Source organism: Hippoglossus hippoglossus, chromosome 19 (assembly GCF_009819705.1).
Source record: "Hippoglossus hippoglossus isolate fHipHip1 chromosome 19, fHipHip1.pri, whole genome shotgun sequence".
Taxonomy (NCBI): Eukaryota; Metazoa; Chordata; class Actinopteri; order Pleuronectiformes; family Pleuronectidae; genus Hippoglossus; species Hippoglossus hippoglossus.
In genome coordinates this window covers 14,544,042-14,556,874 of record NC_047169.1, presented here as the reverse complement: position 1 = coordinate 14,556,874, position 12,833 = coordinate 14,544,042, and positions in this window count along the sequence as shown.

The window sequence follows — 12,833 nt, the reverse complement described above, 5'->3', positions numbered from 1 at the left end:
TTGGTAGACCTGGTCACACATCAATATGGCTTTGCACATTTAATTGATGTCATTGTGAAATAGGTGGTGTTGGAAACTTGTTTACTTGTCTGCGGGTCTTGGGAGTATTTTTGTGAGTTGGAGCTTGTACAGATATAAATGGAAAATGTTCTATTGGCACTATTTAACTTTTGGCACTGGCTATAATTGGATGGTGTGACACTCAAGGCAAACTTTCACTATGTTGGACTCAAGTTGTCTCTGTTCCCACAACCACAGTTGAGCCCCATCACCACTCAAAAGCACAGCACAAGCAAGCAAAGCAAACACATGCTGCTTGAAAAGACAGATGGAGCAGGGCATGAAAAATAATAATATATTAAACCAGGAAAATATTATTACAAAAGGATTTTCAGCCATATCCTTAGTCTTTGTATTAAGAGAAACTCCTGTTACATGTATGCACACATGTGGCCTTGGATTATTTTTAGCTTTCGATTGCTGAAATAATTTTAATTGTAGAGAAGTTAATGCACCATAGCCCTGCATGCAAGCCCCATACAAGATTCCTTATCAGCATCATATCAACTCAAAGCGACATTCCCCTCAGAAGTTCCTTCTACACTGTCAGTGAAATTGCAACCAGCTAGGCCCCTCTGATGGAAACGATATTAAGAGATGCTGTAAGACAGATGTCGAGACAGACGATTATTGTTTGCATATGGGGCTTGCATGATTCAGCCGCGCTGTAACTGAAGGACCGATAGAGGCTCAGCGTTGCCAAATTCCTTGAACAGCCTCACACCCCCTCATCAGGGGAAGAATTAAATCTTATATATGGCGAGTAGCGCTGACGTTGCAAGACAGAGACGGGCCGCAAGAGAACTGCCATCAGATAGACGAACACACTGTGGTTACTTTTTAACCTCACTCGACCTCCAGATGCTTGTCAATCTGTTTGTCAGTCAGGTGGTCCACGACTTTGGATCAGACTGTACAAATCTAAACCGCTACAGCACAGATTGCCATGGCATGTTCTACAGACATTCATGGTTCCCAGAAGAGGAATCCTAATGAAGGTGGTGATCCTTTACCTTTCATGGTGTGTGAGCCTGAGGCTGTGATTGTAGTTTTGAGTGAAATGTTGGCCAATGAAATGTTGGTTAGCTCGCCAAGAAATTTGGTGCAGAGATTCATGTTTCCCTCAAAACACTGGAAATACCTGCAACGCTAATGACATTCCATGCATCAGCTCTATTTTCGAGTTAGTGCTTATTGGCAAATATTAGTATGCCACCAAAAATCTGTGTTTTTATTTTAGCATGCTAATATCAGCATTGCTGTGGACATGTTTTCGCTTCAAAAATCCCCTTGGAACCAAACATTCAAAAGAAATGTCCCTGTTGGCACCAGTGTTGCTCTAAGCACTGACTATAAGACTTTATAACATTTAAATGGTCTCTACTGCCCATGGGATACTACACTTGCCAATGAATAATGATGCAGGGCTAACATGGATGAACTGAAACGGTACAATCTACACAGTCAAAGTTGCTGTCAATGATTGAACCTCCTGTTATGTCAATATTTACAGCAGTCCCATGAGAGTGACACATCGCCACAGTAGAAAGTCATTCCTGAAGCTTTGGTCTGTTTCGGTTTGCAGGAGTAGGAGGCCTCGCACTGTACAGGCTGCACAACAAATACCTTCTCATTACACCTCAACCCCGCTGTGATTTACCGTGTTAATTTCTGCTCATGCATACACAGAGAACAACTGTGATATTCTGGGAACCGTGCAGGGTATTGATGATTTGATTACTGCTGCATTTCCATTGACGGACTGTTGTGCTGTGTAGCTGGAATGGATCTGTGTTTGGAAGACGTACTGTAACTGCACAGATAAATTCACTTCATTGTTTAGGATTTACTGGAGGTTTGTTTCTCCGCATAAACAGGATGGAATAAACTATTGGAAATATCAATATATGGTTTGTTTGAGGGGTTTTTTAAGGTTACAGGCTGTAAAAACAAAAATAAAGAGCTGAGCAATGCTAAAACCCTTTGAGTAATTACTCTTTGTGGGCAGCTGTATATTATTATTCCAGTTTACGACAGCTTGTGTAGCCTTGCCCATTATCAATATTTATAATAATACCAGGATTGTCGATGACTTGATAATTGAGATCTTGTAAAACAGCAACATCACATAAAACGTCAGTTGAACAATAATCAAAAAGAAAGATTTGCTGTAAAAATGACTGCACTGGTCTAAAAGAGGATAACTGAGATTATAGTGCAAACCTGGAAGCACAAGCTTAAGCCTTTTTTCTTACACTGTTACAGAAACAGCATTGCACGTCGTACAAAATAATTTACCCCTGCTTTCACACAGAACATCAGAGACATTCTTTGCAAGGTCAGTAAAAAAAAAAACAACTTGTGAATATGAGATTTTCATGTCACACAAGTCAAACAAAAACAAGGAAGTGACTTTGGTTCATATGTATGACTCAGTATTTTGCTGGTGGGTGGGCGGGGGCTACTTGGTGAAACTTGAGGGAAACTGCATTGATTGGTCAAACGTACTGGAGAGTTGCAGTTGACAGCACTGCGAGATTGTACAAAATTCAAATTGGGGGAACTTGAGGGGGGTCGTCTCGTTCTCCTTGTGTCTTTGCAGGTTTTTCTCCGGCTTCCTCCCTCTGTCCAAAGACATGCAGATTGGGGTTAAGTTAATTGGAGACCCTAAATCGACTGTATAGGTTTGAATGTGAGTGTAATTGGTTGATGTGTGTTGGCTCAGTGATACACTTGTTACTTGTCCAGGGTGTACCCCACATCTCGCCCAATGTCAGTAGAGTTTGGCTCCCCACCCTCCTAGCAACCCTCTAAGTAAGTATAGGTAAAGATAATGGATAGATCGATGGATTTTCGTTAATTTTGTGATGTTGACATTGCAACATTAAACCCCATTAAACCCCAACCTTTTCAATTGTAATTTCCAGAAAAAGTATGGGTAGAACAAACTGCTTGAAATCTAAATCAGATTTAACCTTTTAACTTCATATGGACAAATCGGTGTTTCCATTGTTCTACCAAGAACAAACCCTGAATTTCACCCATAATCCATTACATAATACTCTATCTGCCATAGTATCTGCTATTCAATGACTGAAGCTTAAACCTTAGCAGGCATGTCCCATCTGCAAGCTACTTCACAGATTCCCGGCCCCGAGAAATAAGATTGATAAAGTAGAAGTGGAATTCCTATTTGATGAGACATCTAAACTATAAACAGCGCTGTGACCACAAAGAACATGGATAAAAGCTGCAGATCATTTTTCTTCTGGACATTTTACAGCAGAGAGCGAACACTTCCGTGGCTTCGCGCTGTTGTGGCCGTAACTCTCTCCAGACCGTTGAAACAAGCTGAAGGCTAGCCAGAGTCTGGGAACACACACACGCAAACACACACACACTCCTGTCTCCCTCTCTCTATTCCTCTCACTCAGGTTAATGAAGTGTGACTGTTCTGACAGGAGAGACCCGCTCAGAAAACTCACTGAGGAGCAGGTTACACCCTCCATATTTCCAAAGAAAACACACACACACACACACACACACACACACACACACACACACACACACACACACACACCTATGGATACCTTGAATCAGTCCTTCTGTCTGATGGCATCAGTACTGTGAGTGCGTGTGTGTGTGTGTGTGTGTGTGTGTGTGTGTGTGTGTGTGTGTGTGTGTGTGTGTGTGTGTGTGTGTGTGTGTGTGTGTGTGTGTGTGCGCACGTTCTACAGGCCCTGATTTTCACTGGCTTATGGAGATCTTCCCTCCCATAGGATAGCACATCTGTTCCCCTGGTACCACTGCCATCCTTCTCTCTGATCTGTGTCCAGGTGGCATTCCTGTGTGGCCAGTTTCATCACAGTCACATGATGAACGAGACAACTTCATTTACATAATAAACTGCTCAAGCCGGAGACACAGGGACGAGGGGAAACCCACCTGAACTCTGCACGGTCATCTGAACTCAGGAAGACACCTTTTGTGTCTCTTTAGCTTGATATAACCACATTTACCATTCAGTGGTCTATGTTAAAGCCCCTTTTGCTGTGTTAAGTCATTGTGTTGAGTTAAAGGGTGCTTGTTTGACAGTACAGTATCAGTTTTGTTAAGATGAGACCTGACACACAAGTCCATGGTCAATTTGTCTGTCCATTTTATTGTCCATGACTTTTTGCCACATTAACTTCACAACTTAATACTATCTGCCATGAAACATCATATGGATATGTATGGTTCCTGAAGCAAGATTCTTAACATTATTATGATTATATATATATATATATATAAATATATATAAATATATAATATATATTTATACTTGGCTTGTCATAGATTTAGAAAGGCTCAGCTCTGACAACATAGGAACAGGCATATCTTTATTACAACGTGGTTTTTGAGTGAGTTTTACTTGTTGCCAATACACAGCATGTCGGTTTTTACATTATTTATAGGGTAGTGGATATGGGTAGATGTGGCCTTCACAACTGGTCAGAGTGTGATTGGCAACAATATTGGAGCATGCTGTCAAAAACTTATGGCCCTGCCACTCTGAAGATCTGGGCCGCAACACTTGCAATAATTTCATATATAGAGCTTAAATGTGATGGTTACACAACTGTTCCTGGTCTCTCCCCCCCCCCCTCGTCTCTTTCTTTTCTCTTTCCTCTTTACCACCCACCTCTCTCTTTCTGCTAGAGGTTTCTTCCAGTTAATCATGGAGGGTTTTTTTTTTCCACATTCGCCAAAGTGCTGTTCATTGTGGGAAACTGTTGGGTTTCTCGAAAAAATGGGCCAAATCATGACATAATAAGGTCAAGATCTTATTATGTCATGATTTGGCCCATAAATTGAACTGAATTGAATACCTTTTATTTTAGACCATTACATTTATGCCATTGATTTTTGTGAAGCACTTTGTAACCTTGTTTTTGACCAGAAAGTTTGACTGGACTGAGCAGATTTATCTAAGTGCTTGTCACGATACTGTTCCTGTTTGTTCGCCTTTCAGACTTTAGGAAGTTTTTGTGACTTCCTTGTCTTTTGCTGGACTTCTTGTGCCTTTTTGTTTTCCTTGCGGTTTTTTTTTGGGGGGGGGGGATGTGTCTCTATTGTTTGCACCTAAAGTTCATTATTCCCTGTTTTATTTTGAAGCTTTTTTTCCCTGTGTGTCCCTCTCTCTTTACTTCCTGTCTCAGTCTGGTTTCCTTCCTGTGTGGATGGATCAGCTGCTCTCATTACTCTTACCTGTGTCTTGTCAGCTGCTGTGTTTGCTGTGTTTCCTCTGCTGCCAGTTCATCTTGTCCTCTCCTCTGTTGGTCAGTAAGTGAATTGTTTTTCTGACCTCTGCCAGATTCTCACTGACCTTTCAACTAAACATAAGAGTCAGATAACAAACTTGTTTCTCCTCTGAAGTCTGGATTTGGTTCCTCACCTGTTTCTGGACATTTTAGCATTAGCATTGGCTTGGCTAGCACATGTAGCATTATTGGTTGGCTAACACATGCAGCTACAAGACTACTTTAAGATTAAAAGCCAGGGTAGTAGTTTGTGTTTATTTGGCAAAACTGAAATATTGAAAAAATATTGAACTTGTTTTAAGGTTCACAGTAAATACAACAAGCTAGCAGCTAACTGTAGCTATCCATTTTATTGTAAGGTAAGAAACAAATGCTATTTCTCTAACAAGCCTTGTCTGGCAGTGACTTTGACGTAATATTTACTCTAAAAATAAGAAGTAGTTTGTGTGGTGCAGTCCATTTTAATTTGATGTGTAAATACACACGTGCATTTAAACTATATTTTAATGAAGTGAATAGAAACTGACCGATTTATTGTTGAGGCAAATATGAGCCTTACAGACACATTTTTAACAACAATGTAGTTTTCTTTTGAAGTATTGTAAATCTGGTATGTTCACACCTATGAATGTTGATTAATATGCTTTCTCTGTTTTCTAATAAAGATTTAATATTGACATCAGTGTTTATGTTTGCCAATATGAAAACTGCAATTTTACAGAATACACAATTCAGAAAAGATGTGTATTTACATGTATGTTCTATATATTTGGTTGTATTTGTGTGTTTTTTTTAATTCATAGTATATATGTATATATAATCACAGTATATAATATCATTTTGATCAGTATATTAAAGTTTAGGTTTAAAATGTATAATGTAAAGCCTAAAAAAGATGTCTTTGTCATAAAAGGTTTGATAATGACATCTTCGGAATGATTGCCATTCAAAAAAATATATATTGAAAGACATTGTGGATTTTTTATTTTTTTATTTTACTTTCTATCAGTGTCAGTCCCCAAAAATCCATATGGGTCGAGTCATGAACAACTGCTGTTAGGTGCAGAAAACCATCTTTAATTCTCCCGATCATTTGTTTCCCAAATTTCCAGGGAACTCCACTGTAGGCATGTACAGAATTCGTCCTAGAGAAATGTCATCATTTGGTGTTTCAATAATGGTGATGGAAGACAGCTGTCGATCCAAACACTATATATCTGGTGACTATGAAGACCACGGCATAAGGTATGATTCACATTATTTTCCAACTTGACAAACCATTCGGTGACTACTCTGCTGTATGAAAACTATTAACTTGTTTCTCCACTCATTTTTGTACTGTTTTTCTTAATCATTTGTTACCTGTCCGTGTAGGATAGAGAGTTGTAAGATACATAAATATCATGTGGAGTTTATTGTTAACTTTTTTTAAGTAACCACTAAGTCAATGTGGGCAGACAAGGGGAATAGAGGGATTACAGCGTGGTAATAAGAGGAGGAATCTGGTTCAACATATGTGGTGACACATGGAAACTCTAGAAATGTATACATGTCCACAGACAGCAAGCATGCAAACAGTCTTTCCCCCCTCTCACACACACACACACACACACACACACACACACACACACACACACACACACACACACACACACACACACACACACACCACCCTAGCTCCTACACTTTTCCATTATTCAAATAATTCAAAACACCCACCCGAGCCATCATGCGAATGGAAATATTGATCTTCCTTCCAGTCGCTCATTTCGGTTGGGGAAATGGCTCGAGACAAATGCGAGGGCCCTGCTCTTTTATTTAATCTCCACTGGGTAACATACAGCACAGGGCTGTCTGCTATTTCTGATGTGCAGAATGGAAACACAACATTTCAGTCAATCTTGGCGCAGAAGGGAAGGCCGCCGAGAGGCTTTTCAATCGCATTCTGGACGTAAACACCTTCATCTGTTTTCCCCTTATAATGAAGAGGAATCAGTTTGTTGCTGAGGTGAAGGAGGGAAAGTATTCTCACATGATCAGAGCGTGTTGTCAGCTTTTGTGCGTTTGTATGAGTAGTTTGAACAGTTTCTGTATTTTCCTTTTTCATGTGCGTCTTGTGTGTGTGAATTCTTGTATCTGATTGCTGTGTGGGCGTGAGTGGACATGTGATAGACAGGTGAACACATTGCTTGTCGGATGCAATTGGCAGGTAGCAGCTGTACATCATTTCTGAGGTCAGAGGTTTTGAACACACACTCACGCAATGTCAGGCCATCTTATTAGTACTGTCTCTGTAATGAAGGAATCCAAAAGGGACTCCTTTGGGATGGACAAACTTCACAAAACTAAGTGTGAATGGTGGAAAGTATAGTTTGAGTTCGAAAAGTTTGAGCTCATGTATGAATGTCAGACAGGAGAGGAAAGTGTCATGAGGTAATTCTTCTCCGAGAGCAGTAGTGTGTGTGTGTGTGTGTGTGTGTGTGTGTGTGTGTGTGTGTGTGTGTGTGTGTGTGTGTGTGTGTGTGTGTGTGTGTGTGTGTGTGTGTGTGTGTAACGTAAATCATTATGTTAGAGATAGGTTCAGGTTAGGGTAAGGGTTGGGGTTAGGCAAGTAGTAACTATGGTTAAAGTTATAGTCAGTGTCGAGGACATCTATGCAAGTCAATGTAATGTCCTCTGAAGTCATTCATACGCAACAATGTGTAATCGTGGTTTGTCAATACACTCATCCCGTGTGAGTGATCGATTGCCGTGATCGCTTTTCCTTTTCCTGTGTTGAATATGCAAAGCCAGCGTTTAACCCACATAACCACACTGTGACCATTAATCTTTACTGCTGACACTTCTCATACCATTCGTTAGCAGCTGGTTGGCTGAATGATCTTTGCTGGATTATGTAATGCTCCAATCAAACTTTTTTACACATGTAATTATGTTTATTGTCAATATTTGTCAGGTTTCAAACAGCGATGTATAATAGCCTCAGTGTGGTTTCTGTGGATAGGCTTTTAGCCCGGATTAGCTAATAACCCAATTATATGAAACTAGATTAGAATACATGAATGGAATTAGTTTTTAATTGGGATATCTCAATAAGTACAGATTTGCCATGATATTTGGTATTGACATTCCTTCTCCCTATAGAGGATGAACACTGATGCCTTTGCTGATCTCATATTGTTTCCTTTATCACCTTAGCATTGGCATTACTGTTTTTTTTGTGTTGGATAGGATGCCATGATTATATCTGATGGAGATATTCATGATTCCTAATGTCTTTTGATAATCTCCTTCAGTTTCCCTTTCCTTCAGTGCCACCAGCAGGTCAATGTTGTTCAGTTACATATTTCAAAAATAATTTGGATGGATTGGCACAAGATGTACAATATAGTCATTCTTCCTCAGACAAGATTTTTTTCATAATTTTGGTTATACCCTGACTTTTCCTCTTGTGCCACCATGAGGATGACAGATGTGGTTCTGAGTGAAGTATCCTCATAAAATGGATTGCCATGAAAATTTGTTCAGACATTCATGTGCCCTTTGCAGTAAATTGTTGATTGCTCATCTAACACTATCGTCAGGTCAAAACCTTGGTTTATATACAATATATCTGCTAAACTAATTGGCCTCGGCTGTTCTTTGCATCAACAACAAATATTAGCTTGGTAACCAATAACTGTAACTACTTCCTAAAAATAAACAACGGTCACTGTACAAAAATGAAGCCAAAATACACAGAGCAGATGTCGCTGTATTAGTGTTTGTGGAGTGGAGATGCTGTATTAAGGTCCTCCTGATACAACCAATAGCAAGTCAGTCTCAGTCACCCTGTTTTTATAGCAACAAATAACTAATTAAAACCAAACTTGTCAGAAAAGTAAAACCTGGAGATACATCAGTGTGATAAGAACTACATGAAATGACTTTCATCTTCCATAAACTAATGTGGTGGGGGTGGGGTTTATTCCCTCTACTGCAGCCAGCCACTAAAGGGAGCAACTTTTGGCAACTGTCATGTTGTCCACTGTCCTAACACGCTAAAGATGGGGACCTTGGTAAACATGGCCTTCTCAACATCAACATGCTAGTGTTGTGATTTTTAAAGCTGAGTAATAACTAAAAAAACAACAACCCAGAAACAAGACCTAAAACTAACACTATGAACCGAATTATTTAAAAAGCATTTGTATAGGAACAATTGTGTCCCAAGCTTTTTGATCCATATATACGGTTGATCACTATACCCGTAATCACTATATTTCCACTATATAATGAATTTGTGAAGGCATAATACACACTGACTCCAATTCAGTTCACCCGGTCCTTTATTCACTGTCTAGTAGTTAAAGTGTAATTTTTCACGCTTAAGCAATGTGGGACATACCCATATAAAACCTGCAGTGCCCTGAGCTATTAGGGGCGCAGGCTCCAAAGCAGGGGCCCCACATAGCCTTGCATCACTACAGGGACAGCAGCCTGTCCTGGGTTGACTCGCTAAGACCCCCAGTGGGAGTGCGGCGCTCTGTGGGAGCAGACACGAACAGAGCTGGAGGACGCTCAAAGAGGAAATAGATGAAAGACTGAAGTGCTGAGGGGCCCCTTCTGTTTCTCCCCCTCCTTCATCTCAACTTGTATCCTCAGTTCTGTCGCTATTTTGTCATGTTGCAATAGCAAGTTCATGTTATCAGTTCACATTGTACAAAAAATAAAAAAGTTTTAATTAGGTTCAGAGAAGGGAAGGGAGGAGGAAATCAAAAGCAGTGTGGATTTCCCATCTCAGCACCATCTATTAGTCATCTATTTGTCTTAGCCAAACGACCTCTTGTAGGACTGCATGTACTTAATCTTCAGATCATTCGTCTTCTATTTGTACTCCTGGTCCTAATCTATCTGCTTGTCCACCTTACATCTCTATGTTCTGCTCTTTCCTCTATCTTTCCCTCTTTTCCTTTTTATTGCCTTTCCCATCTACCACTGCTCTTTTCACTTGATCTCAATTCGCCTCTATTTTCTCCTTCTTGGCTCTTCCTCTCTCAATGCACCATCTCCTTCTTTGGTCACCCTCGTTTCTCTGCTCTTCTTCCTCCTCCTCTTCTTCTCGTCTTATGTCTAAATATCCCTCTTATTCCAGTTCAACTCCTATTCTTCATTTCCCCGTCGGCCCTGCAGTCTCCTCATCTTTTTGCCTCCATGTCATGACAGGCGTATAATTTATGAAGTGTTGAAAATGTTCCTTTTCCGAGCTGCTCTGCTCTGTAACCAAGGTTACCAACATGTGAATCAGTATCGCTGAAATCACGTGTGATTTCTAGGTGGGCAAACAGGAATGGAAAAGCTTCAGAGTCACAGCTTTGTATAGTCTGGAGTCTTGTGTTTAACATATTTCAATTAGAAGTGATTTTTGTTTCTAAACGACTGATATTGTTGTTGACCCTCTTCGGGCTCCCATAACACGCCCACACACACGCACTGACACACTACATGAGTCACACAGAGCTCATTGTATTACTGTATTGTTTTGGATTGCATGTTGGCTAAAATAAACTGACATGCTCGTTTTCTTCTATTTATCATTCAACAGATAAATAGAAAAGTGAGACTAGCATCTGGTTGCCAGCCCTGTTCAGTCCAGCCATGCGACTGTGTGTTTGGTAAGTGTTTGTATCGAATGTTTTCAAGAGGCAGTCAGGCCATAGTCCAACCTAATACACCATGAGGATGTTCTAGATGTATTACGTTGTGGGGAATTTTTCTAATTGCGCAATAACATGTCAACAAAGGCACTAGGTGAATGTACACAACGCCAAGGCCACTTTATCACCATATTGCATATATGCACCTGTTCATAAGCACTCTACACATGCCTGTTTTCTTTATAAAGATCTCTGCATTATTTCCTCAGCCTATACCCCATCCCTCCAGTTTCAAGAAATTCTGTTCAGTAGTTTTCAGTAGTCATGAATCCCACCTTCTCCATGTTAGTGGATGGGACATGAACCAAAAGTCAGCTGTGAAAGTTGTATGCTTAATAGCTGTGATTCTGCCTGTAGATGTAGCACTTCATTAATAAAAAAAAAACATGTTGCCTCAAAACATGATCCAGCAGCTGATTGCATTTCCTAGAAAAAAGGTAATTGCTCTTGCAGTTAACTTGATTAGAAATGTCATTTCTAGGAGACAGGGTTTACATGTACAGAAAATGTACCTGTTCTGTCACATTCAGATGGAGAGATGGAACAATTAAACAAATGTTGCTTCAACCACCGACACACATGAACATCCATGCACTTGAGGCCAGCTGCACCCCCAGTTACAGGAAATCCAGCTAAGCCATAGATTCAAACATGTAGAGGTTGCTACCTCCTTGATCAGGGGGAGGACTTCTACCTCATATGACCCTTGTGTAGTCAAACTCCCCCAAGATTCTATCCATTTGAGCTATCAATGCTAACTTAAAGTGGCTGATGTAATAGTGATTACCTACTGTATGTGCCATTTTCCCTCTGTCCCTTGACCTCCTGCTGACCCCTGGTGTCATCATGTACAGTAGTGCATTGCAAAATCTGTTTGCAACCACATAGCCTCCAAACTCCATATTGGAATTGTTTTTAATATTCTGAATGGATGAAGCCAGGCAGAATTTGAGACTGTAGACACCCTGTAGGACAGACTGTAGGTTGGGAAAAGGTGATGTCCATACATCTACTACCCTGATCAAACTACTACCCTGATCACAGTTAAGTGAAATTTAAATCGAAGTCTCACTGCAGCTGTGTGGTTGATCGCTTATAGTATATTCCCAGCATTATCAGTTAAATCTGATCAAACCATTCAGTCCTGTTAAAACAAATGAGCCTTTGAGTGTGAAAATGTCAATAAATAGCAAATGCTGTTGTTTGTCGTGAAAATAATGTTATAGAGAAACAGCCCTTATGATTTCAATGTGAGTTTTCAGGGCTTAAATGTCCTGAATCAAAAATATTATCATTTGTTAACTCCAAATGACTGCAGGTTTGCTGGCTCATGATTCAGGAATGGTTGCTGCTTGTCCAGAGAATGAATACCGCAAAGTTAAACAGCATCTGTCAATAACAACTTCCTGGATTTCACATCCACCACAAAAACAATATTCCACTTCTGATGATTTTATTGATTAAAAGGAACCAGCTTGACATATTTCAACATGCTGTCAGTTGAATTGGGTTTTGTCCTTATTTCCATTTTGGTTTGTTGACTTCCTCCCCTGCTTTGGAATGTGTAGTTGCTGGATTTCCCGTGACATAACAGAGAATATGAAATCCTGTTTTCCTCCAGTACTAGTGATGCAAAGACATTGTATAGGAGAGTAAAATATAGTTTACTTGCTTATATCCTTGTTAGAAGGAGACTAAAATACGACTTTATTGTCCTGTGGCACCTTTGGGAGCTAAAACAAACAATGGTGATTATCATGTCATTGATTCTCCA